Consider the following 11,481-nt stretch of genomic DNA (forward strand, 5'->3'; position numbering starts at 1 on the left):
AGTTGACTGATACAGATCAAGTGACAGAAGGTAAGGACACATCTGATGCATGTCAGGCACTTTCTTAGGTACTTTCACATTTGCTTTTCATTTAACAAAACAACCTTTGAGGTAGAGATTATCATCTCCATTTGGCAGATGGCTTAGCTGAGGCTAAGACAGGTTAAGAATTTACCTAAGATAAGTGACAATTGGGGGCATAAGTCTTATTTGACTCCAGTGCTTGAGAGGACTTGTGAGACACGAACAATTTATACCTCCTGAGAGCACTTGCATGTTAAAAGGATACTTCTATTTTTCCAAGGGACTGAATGACTAACCAATGTTGGAAACCTGTGGTGGAAGGGGCAGGCAGGTGAGGTACAACTTTTGGGATGCGAGATCTTTGTCCCAGGGTTCTTTTCACATCAACCCAAGCAGATGCCTTCTCATTAACCCTCTCTCGTCCTTCCAACACACACAAAGATAACACTAGCTAGGCTGACCCTGCCCCGAGTCAGTTCTTTCCCTTGCTGGGATTACTCTGTAAAACATGACAGAAATACAAAGGTCAGACTCGAGCTCCTTTTTCCTGACTCAGTCTGCCCCTTACATAAAGGCAGAGAGTTCAATGCACATTAGAATATTTAAAGGAGGGTAGTATGGAGTTTGTCTAGCCCCTAAAATTGAGACAAAGGTGTCTGGGAAGAATAAATGAGTCCTGGAAGAGTCCTGTTGGTTCAAGCCCAATAAAAATTCATACTGCCCCTCTTCTAGTCACAGGGGCCACCATAAAACGGTGCCCTCTCCTTTGTCTTCCCAACACTGATGAGTCACTAAGTAAGTTCTTTATTTCTAATTTCAATAAATTAGAATAAGGATTCAGACTTTCTAACACAGAGAATTATATTTACCCAGTCACTTAATGAAAAATGCATCATTGAAGCCTTGCAGTACCTAAGCACTAGGAGCACGATAGATTAATTTTATTAAGTTGTTTTGCCTTTAGGATACAAAGCACTCTCTCTCATTTTTATTAGATGAGAACCCATCGGGCACGTATGTTAATTTTATAGTGAATCTGAAATTTTCAGCTGCAAATCACTTCTCCCTTTGTGTTTAATGAAGCCACTCTGACATTGCAAAACACTCTCTTTCTCCATCTCCACCAAACTATCTGACCAGTACTACTTCCAATATGATCTAAATTCATGAATTTTTAAGATTTGGATTTTTATGACTTTCCATTTTAAAACTACCTTTTCTTTATTCTTTCAAGCAGAAGCTTTAAACGTAGGCCTATTTATTTATTTATTTATTTATTTATTTATTTACTTGTGTGTATATTTATTTATTTTTAATGGAGATGGGGTCTCGGTATATTGCCCAAGCTGGAGTTCAGTGACTATTCACAGGCATGATCACAATGCCCTGTAACCTCAAACTCCTGGCCTCAAGTGATCTTCCCTCTTCAGGCACCCGAGTAGCTGGGACTACAGGCATGTGCCACCATGCCCAGCTTGAAACTTAGGTACCTTAAGTCAACGTTCTATGAAAACAATCAGCCTACAATGTTGTTGAAGAATTTAGTACATTCTTCACTGTATGTGGATTCATGGTTTAACATTAGCAAACTTTAAAAGTAATTGTAGTTCATTTTTTTTGTGGCCTATTAGAATCACTCCCTTTGAGCCCAGGGCATTCCTCACAAACCATCATCTTATGGGATGTTAGACTTTGCTCACAGTTTCATAGTTTGTATGAAGTACTTCCCATAAAGTTGTTTCTGTATCGGAGGTGGGTTTTTTCGTTTGTGTGTGTGTGTGTTTGTTTGTTTGTTTTGAGACAGAATCTAGCTCCATCACCCAGGCTGGAGTGCAGTGGCGTGATCTCGGCTCACTGCAACCTCTGCCTCCTGGGTTCAAGCGATTCTTCTGCCTCAGCCTCCTGAGTAGCTGGGATTACAAGCATGCGCCACCACACCCAGCTAAATTTTTTTTTTTTTTGTATTTTTAGTATAGACGGGGTTTCACCATGTTGGTCAGGCTGGTCTCGAACTCCTGACCTCGTGATCAACCCACCTTGGCCTCCTAAAGTGCTGGGATTACAGGCGTGAGCTACCATGTCTGGCGTGTATTGCAGGTTTTTCCCTAATTAAGGAGAAAGCAAGCATGACTATAGCAGACCTATCCCTGTAGAAAGTGACTAAAGGTAGACTAGGCTCACATGGCTGCTTTCCTCTCCAGCCCCTAATCTCTATAAATGACAGAAAATATATATTCAAAATTAATATATTCACAACAGAAATTAAAAATAAGAAATATATTTGCCTGTCATACATTTTGAGGAATCCTTTTGAGTCAAAAGGTAAAGGGAATAAAATTAATGGAGGAAAGCACAGCCTAAAACATTCGCAGTAGAGGATGACTGAATAAGGTGGCTATGACTCCATATGATCTCCCAGCCCAGAGACAGGAGAAAAAGGTGGTATATGGAAGTCACAGGAAAATCATTATTTGTTAAGGTACCCCATTTTGAGCAGCTGAGTGGTTTTATTCATTCTCCTCTGCCTAACTGTGTCAGGTACTGGGCAGCACACGTGGTTTCTCAGACTAGAAAAAATATTTTGGATGCTTGGGCTGGAAAAGCAAGGCAGGTTGCAGAAGCAAGACCAAGTGGTTGGCCACACCTAGGAGAAACAGGAAGCCTTCATACCCAGAAGATGAACTACTTATACACTCCACTCAGCAGCATGGCCTGTCCTTTCTCAAAATCTTGATGAGTGTTCAGGCTGTGAGAAACAGAAATGTCATCTAGAAGCAAAGAGAGGTTCTCAAAACCCATGGTAAGCACTAACATAAAATTCACAAACATTTGGGGAAAACCAGCACCATAAAATGGAGTCACCAAACTCACGAATCAGGACTAATACCCAAGGAAGCAGAGTAACTAGGAATTAAAGAAGAACAAAGAAAAATTGAAAGGGAAATTGATCTAAAACACTGATAATAGTAAACCATTTCTCAAAGTTGAAGAAAGACAAACTCTTCAAATAAAAATCACATACCAGTCACTGAAAAAGATATTTTAATACAAAGATATCTGTACCTAAGACACATCATGGCAAAATTTGAGAACTCTAAGGATAAAGAAAACAAAATTTGTGAAAGTTTCCAAAGCAATGAGCAGGCTACCTGCACAGGAAAGAGAACCAGGCTAGTATCAGATTGCTCATTAGCAATACTCATATTAGGAAATAGTAATGGATTAGCTTCAAATTTATGAGAAAAAATAATTTGGAAGCAAGAATATCATACTAAGAAAGACTAAAATTTAAGTTGGAGGGCTGAAGGTTGTTGCAAAAGGAAAATATTTTTCAGACATGCAAGAACAAATATTTCACCAACCATTATTCATCTTTGAGTGAATTATTAGAGGATATACTGTAGCAAAATAAAAACTGAATCCGAGGGGATTGTGTGGAGTAAAAGAAGCAATGGTAAACAATGAAACCAGTAAAAAACCATAACTAAATCTAAATAATTATTATTGTAAAAAACAGTAACAATATGGACCAAATCCTAGATGATCTCAACATGAAAACTTGTGAGGTTTAAGAGAAAAGAAAAAAGGAAGGTAAAATATTGCTGTGGTTGTTATGTTTTTCAGATAAGTATATAAATAATCATAAATTCTAGAAATGTATGGAGAATTTATCTGTGAGTAAATTTGAAGAAATTAAGCATTGCCACTGGAATATGAAATATAACGTAAACCTTCCAAAATATTACTAGAGAACAAAAAATAAAATACAGAAACACCACCAATCTCGTGAATTACTGAAAAGAGAAAACCAACAAGAATCATAATAATAGAAAAGGTAAAATAAGATGGCAGGGATAATCATAAGTATCAACAATCATATTAAACCAGAATGGGTTGAATCCCCTTACTAAAAGATAATCTCAGATTGAACAAATAACAACATCCTGTTTAAAAGAGACACACTTTAAACAAAATGACACGTGAAACTTGAAAATAAATGAACTGAGAAAAAACAGATGACAATGCCAACAAAAATAAAGTAGATGTAGCGATATTAATGTGGGGCAAAATAAAGCAAAGACAAAAATTTAAAGGCACAAGTGGGATATTTCAAATTGGTACACTCCATTAAGAAGATATACCAGTCATTAGACTATTCATAAGAACACAGTTTTGAAATAAAGAAAATAAATATGAATTTAAAAAACAAGAAGAAATGGCAACCCACAACATTAATGAAAAATTTTCCACACCTCTCTCTCAGAAAACTGACAACAGGTCAAGTAGAAACAAGAATAAAGATGAAGAGAATTTGGAGAACAAAATTCATGAGTTTCATAGAATAGCTATGTAAGTGAATGCATCCAACAAGCAGAGAATAGTTAGTCTATAAACGTATATGGGACACGCACAGAATTTGACTATACATAAGTAGGTATAAAATTACAAAGGAAATCTCAACAAATTCAGAGAAGCATAAAACATTAAGGCTGCATACATTGAACACGTATTAACACAACTAGAAATTAGCAATAATGGTTAACCAAAAAAATTATAAAGAATTTCTACATAATTATTAAACAATTCCTTCTCAATAGTTCCAGGTCAAAGAAAAACATTAAGGTTAACATAGCAAACTATTTAGAAATGAGCAAGAGTGATAGCACTGTATAGCAAAACCTATGGAGCATGGCCAAAATGGCACTCAAAGAAAACATAGCCTAAATAAATTTATGAGAAAGCTCAAGATGTTAGAAAAACAACAAGGTTAACTCAGAGAAAGTAAAAGTGAACACAAATATAAAAGCATGAATTAAACAAATTTTGACAAGTACAAAACAAAACAAACAAAAATGGGTAGTGCTGATGGATAAAACCTGAAACAATTGATTTGAAAAGACTACTAAAATAGCTAAACTTTTGGGGATGTCTGATTAAGGAAAACAGATAGAAGATATAAGCCAACAATGTTTAAAACAGTAGTTAAAATAACTACATATGTGGAAGATATTTAATATTCCATTAAATGTAATTATGTATAATTTTATAACAATAAAATTTTAAAAATCAATACTTAATGAATTACTTTATAGGAGAATACAAATTGCTAAAATTTACCCAAGAAGGGGTAGAACATCTGAACTGACCAATAATCAGAAAAGTAGTCATAGATTTACCCTTAAAACAAGGGCCCAAAAATTGAAATAGACAAATTCTATCAAATCCTCAAGGAACAAATCACTCTTATGCTCTCAGAAGTATTCTGAAGCACAGAAAAACAATGAAATATTTTCAACTCATTTTGCAAGTCTAGCACAATTGTGATGCCAAAAATTTGGGTAAACAGCAGAAAAAAGAAAACTATGGGACCAATCTCACTTAGGAAGATAGACTCAGAATGCTAAATAGAATATTAGCAATTCGAACCCAGCAGTGTATTAAAAAATACATCATGACCCATGACCAATGAGGCTTTTTCCATGAAATAAATATGACCTAATATGAGAGGATTTATTAATGTAATTCACTACATTAACATACTAAAATACAGAAATTATATAATCACCTAAATAGATGCCTCAAATTATTTCATGAAACTAGCTATTCTCAACATAACATATACCATTCTAGCAGATCTTATTTTAGTATTGAAAAAACATTGCTGTTTTCAGTCAGCAGACTGAGCTTACAGTTGTAACACATTTTTCCCAAGTTATGCTCTTCGTTGTTGATTACACCTCACTGACAAATTTGAATCTGATACTTCCCATTAATTAATCTTAAGGATTTTCACTCTGTTATTTCTCCAATGTTTTGCTTATTTACTGATTTGAAGTTTAGTTTCTATATTTTAGTTTATTTGATCTCGCCACTAAAGTTTTATTAACACTTATTCTGTGGTCCCTCAGAGTTCATATATACAATTCAAGCATGTTTTCATTCTTAGAACTTTTGAATCTCTGATTAACAAATGCAAATAATCATGAATGAGTAGAATCATGCTAAAAAATCACTTCTTAAAAACAGTTTGCGTAAGTGTTAATATAATCACAATCGCTGAATGATTGGAAATTCATTGGCTAGAGTGATTCCATGAAACTTTAGATTCAGCTGAATCTTCAGGAATATACATGAGTGTTTTACATAGACCTAATTAACAGCATCTTCTTAATGTTAGGTAAAGTTGGAAAAGAATAACATATTCTTAATTCGTGAATGATATCTACCATAAACCTACAGCAAAAAAATCATATTTAATGATGGAACAGAAAAATTCCCCTAAACTACAGAAATGAAAAAGGATTCCCACTATCTTTGTTTTTATTCAGCATTATACTGGAGGTTCAAGCCAATTCAGTGAGACAAAAAGTAAGAAATACAAATATTGGGAAGGAAGAGACAATATAACTGTTTACCTTGAAAAGGCCAAAAAAAAAAAAAAAAAAAAACTCACTAGAAATTTTTAAAAGTCTGTTTTGTTACATTTTAATCCCCAGGACCAAACACAATGTCTGGCATATTGCGGGCACCCAAGTAATATTTCTTGAAAAAATAAAATAAATGAAGCAACAGATCTGAAAACGTAACAGGAAAAAAATTGCAATAGGAAAAATGTAATGAAATACTTAGGAAGAAATGTAATAAAATACATTCAAGCCTGAATAAACCTAAGAAGGCATATTCAAGACCTATCTAAGGAAATCCTAAACTTTACTGAAGGTCTTAAAAGAAGAACTTAATAAATCAAGAGACTTATAATATTCCTGGATGGGATGAATCACTGTTATAGAAATGTCATTTCTATCCAAATTATTCTTTATATTAAATTCAATTACAATCAAAACCTAGGTAGGAATGTTTACAGAATTTGAAGCTGATTCTAAAACTCACAAAGAAAAGAAATTGTATGAAAATAGTCAAGAAAATTTTGGAAAAGGAAACCAAAAAATGATTTATTCTATCAGATATCAAAATATGTTAGAAACTTACAGTTTATTCAGACAATATAGTATTGACACAGGAATAGCCAAAGAGGTCAGTGAAACAGAACATAGAATCCTAAACCAGATCCATGAAAATAAAAGGAAATTCATTATATGATTAATAAAGAAGTGTCTCTAATTAGTGGGGAGACGATGAACTCTTCAGTAAATGTTAGGACATTTCATGATTGGTAAGAATATGTGTGAATAAATATGTATTATATGTAAATATACATGTATATATAAACATATATATGTATATACACACACGTAAAGACACACAGAGTCAGATGGAGATAGAGATCCCTACCTCACAACATAAACAAAAATAAATTCTCAATGGATTAAGGAGTTCTATAAAAAAGCAAAACTATAAGTTATTAGAAAAAGATATAGCAGAAATAATTTCAGAGAGGAAAAAGACTTTTTAAGCAAGACTCAAATGCAGAAATCATAAAAAATAGATAAATTTGACAGAATTGAGAATTTTTAAGTTCTGCTTGGTATTCACCACAAGCAAAGTTAAATGAAATTGTATTCTGTAACATTATTATAATTTATATATGATTTTATAGTTATCGACATATGCATTTACATGAATATAAAAAGTATAATCCTTCATATCAATACCAAAAACATAAACAATCCATTCTAATGAATGGACAAGGGATATGAATGAGCAAATGACCAGCAAACAGGAAATGCAAATGGATAAGAAACATAGGAAAAAACGTTTAACCTTCCAAGTAACCAGAGATAAGTTTCTTCATCCATAAGACTGGCAAATGAAAATGTCTGACCATATCAAGTGTTGATCAAGTTGTAATGAAACTGCCAGCAGGTGTGTAAATTGGCACTAGTAGTTTAGAGAGCAGTTTGACAGTGTGGAATAAAACTGAAATGTTGTATATGTGCCACATTTTCTTAATCCAGTCTGTCACTGATGGACATTTGGGTTGATTCCAAGTCTTTACATATACACCATGGAATACTATGCAGCCCTAAAAAAGAATGAGTTTGTGTCCTTTGTAGGGACATGGATGCAGCTGGAAACCATCATTCTTAGCAAACTATCACAAGAACAGAAAACCAAACACCGCATGTTCTCACTCATAGGTGGGAACTGAACAATGAGATCACTTGGACTCGGGAAGGGGAACATCACACACCGGGGCCTATCATGGGGAGGGGGGAGGGGGGAAGGATTGCACTGGGAGTTATACCTGATGTAAATGACGAGTTGATGGGTGCTGACGAGTTGATGGGTGCAGCACAGCAACATGGCACAAGTATACATATGTAACAAACCTGCACGTTATGCACATGTACCCTAGAACTTAAAGTATAATAATAATAAAAAATAAAAAATAAATAAAAAAAACTGAAATGTTAAAGCCTAGCAATTCCACATCAAAGAATATACCCTAAAGAAACACTTGCACATGCATACAAAGAGATGCCCAAGGCTGTCCACTGCAGAACTGTAGCTATAATTATTTGTAAGCAAATACTTACCAGTGAAAAATAGCTAAACAAATGATGGTACTGTATATGCATACTATGTAGCAGTTAAAAAGAATGAAATAGATTTTTATGTACTGACATGAAAATATCCCCATGAACATACTGTTCAATAGAAAAAAAAACTGACTTGTGGAACAATACACACAGTATGATATCATATATTTTTAAAATAACCCCAGAAACTACACGTATCTATATGACTATAGATACATAACAATTGTCTGGAAAATGACACTACAAATATAATTTGTGTCTCAGAAGAGAGATGAAGTGGGAGCTGAATGGGGATTTTGGTATTCTTTAACATTTTTACAATGAGAAAAGATCCACGTATTACTTGTGAAATTTTAAAAAAATACATTTTAAAAACACAAAAGAAAAAGTGACAAGCAGGGCAGGCAGGTACTCTCCTGCAACTCCCACATTTTGTAAGTGAGAAAACTGACCTCAAGAGCAACTGAGTGACTGTTTCAAGGTCACATGGTTAATCAGTGGCAGAACTGGAATTGGAGTCCAGGCCTGTGGTCTCCCACGCCAGGGAGTGCCACCTAGGAAGCCATTTCCATTATTACCTAGATTCCCACTTGTTCCATCCAACAATAGAAGTCATTTGTGATGTTACTGGGATTGTCATTTTGGGATTATTAGACCAGTACCTTCTTTGTAAATGCTATACAGGCCAAACAGAACTTTTTGGCCCCTGTAGAATGGAACACAACAAAACATCATTTTCTCCAACCACCTATTAACCTTAAGACAAATTACCTTGGTAATCACAATACTGGATGTTTTCTCTGTGTGTGCATAGGGAAAACAATTCACAATAGACCTCATCTAATGCTTTATGGTGCTGAATGATTACTTTTATGAAATATGTTTCTGTTAGGACTTTAGTCTTTCACTTATCTCCAAGTCCTCTGTATAATTCTGAAAATATTTTCATTTATACTTTCTGAAAACCTTTTTAGCTCCTTAAACTTGGTCTTTAATAATTGAAATACTAGATAAAGGAGAGAGAATCCATTCTTTGGATCAACATGACCCCAGACAACCATTGCAGGAATTCTTTCCTCTACTGCCCTACAAGAACTCTTGCCTCTGGTTACACTGGACTGGGTTACTTAGTGTCCCTAAAGCACATTTTGTCCATTCTTATTTCTAGGACATTGTTCAAGCTTGTATCTCTCTCCAGCTTGGAATACTGTACCTCATCTATCCACCTACTCTTATGCAAAGTAGTATATTGTACTGATTATTTTTTAAAGCATAGACTGTGGATCAAGACTGGGGTTCAAATCCCAGTCTCTTAAATTTTCTTTTTGATTTTAAGCAATTTATTTAACATATCTGAGATTCTGTTTCTTCATCTTTAAAATGGTAATAATAATACCCATCTCATACAAAGGTTTTGAGGATGCATAGCTCCTTTAGCACAGTGTCTGAAACATACTGAGTCTTTATTATTACCCATCTTTCAGCAATCCCCCTACAATCTCCTTAGCCTCAAATATGTGTGAGACCACATGCGGTCACATGCACATGTGAGCTTGTCTGCCCACAGAACTCAGGCATGAGGAGAGGCCAAGTTATTCTTGTCTCAACAACCAACCAGAATCAGGTCAATTCCCATCCTATCTTCATACCCCAAGGATGATGGAAGTCCAACTTCAGTTCTCAATTCCACTCTGCATGGACTAGAGGCATTCAATGGCTGACTGCAAAGGCGTAATAGATAAGCTGATCCAAAGTACTTCTGGGAAGTTAGGAGAAATTACAAACCTCACCTTGAGCAGCTGTGCCAGAGTTGGAATTCATTAAGGAAGAGAAAGAGCTACCACTATCTAAAATATTTCCTGAAGGGTCAAATTTACAATGCCTAAAATTTTCCCATTAGAATTTATGTCTAGAAGACCTGTAGTCTGGGGCTTTGTGCATAAGTTTCTGAAAAATAGATTGATTATTGGAATGGAAATTTAAAAAGAAGAATGTATGTCTCCAAATTGAGTGGCTGGTCTTCGTTAAAATGCAAATATCTCATAAGGGGTATAGCATTAAGTTGTTTTTATCCATTCACACCACAGTGTGAATTTGTATATCAAGTCTGTTCCAAGAAAAACAACCAGAGAAAACAAGCTTTCAAAGAAGAAGACTAGAGAGAAGAAAAGGTCACGGCAGTGCACATGGGCACCCACCCCTAGAGAGAAGGACACAGGAAGACGGTTGTGTAGAAGACAGCACTCAGAGATCATGTTCTCATACCGGGACGTTTATTTACAAAGCAGATTAATAAAAAAATGCATTCTACTTACTTCTTTATGTACCAAGGCAATCTAAGCTCTCTAGACTCAATGGACATATTCCTGTTAGAGGGAATTGCATTTGTTGGTTGTGGGCTAATTTCCTAGAATATTTCCCAGAAATTCAGTAAAGAGTATTTGTGCATTATATTTTTCTTGAAAAACTCCACTCCAATTGATGATTCATATGATGAACATATCTCCCCATCTTCCACCAAAAACAACAACCCAATTAATTTTTTTTTTTTTTTTTTTTTTTTACTCTAAGTTCTGGGATACACATGCTGAATATGTAGGTTTGTTACACAGGTATATATGTGCCATGGTGGTTTGCTGCACCCATCAACCCGCAATCTAGGTTTTAAGCCCTGCATGAATTAGGTATTTGTCCTAATGCTCTCCCTTCCCTTTCCCGACCCCCCAACAGGCCCCGGTGTGTGTTGTTCTCCTCCCTGTGTTCACGTGTTCTCATTGCTCAACTCTCACTTATGAGTGAGAACATGTGGTGTTTGGTTTTCTGTTCCTGTACAACAACCCAATTCTTTAAAAAATAGTGACTTTGAGTATTACTAGTCATAGGAACCTGGAGAAGGAATGTGGGGGATTGGGGGTATACCTGGGAGCCAGGAGAGATTGATTCCTACAAAGATAAA

Source organism: Mandrillus leucophaeus, unplaced genomic scaffold (assembly GCF_000951045.1).
Source record: "Mandrillus leucophaeus isolate KB7577 unplaced genomic scaffold, Mleu.le_1.0 Scaffold339, whole genome shotgun sequence".
Lineage (NCBI taxonomy): Eukaryota > Metazoa > Chordata > Mammalia > Primates > Cercopithecidae > Mandrillus > Mandrillus leucophaeus.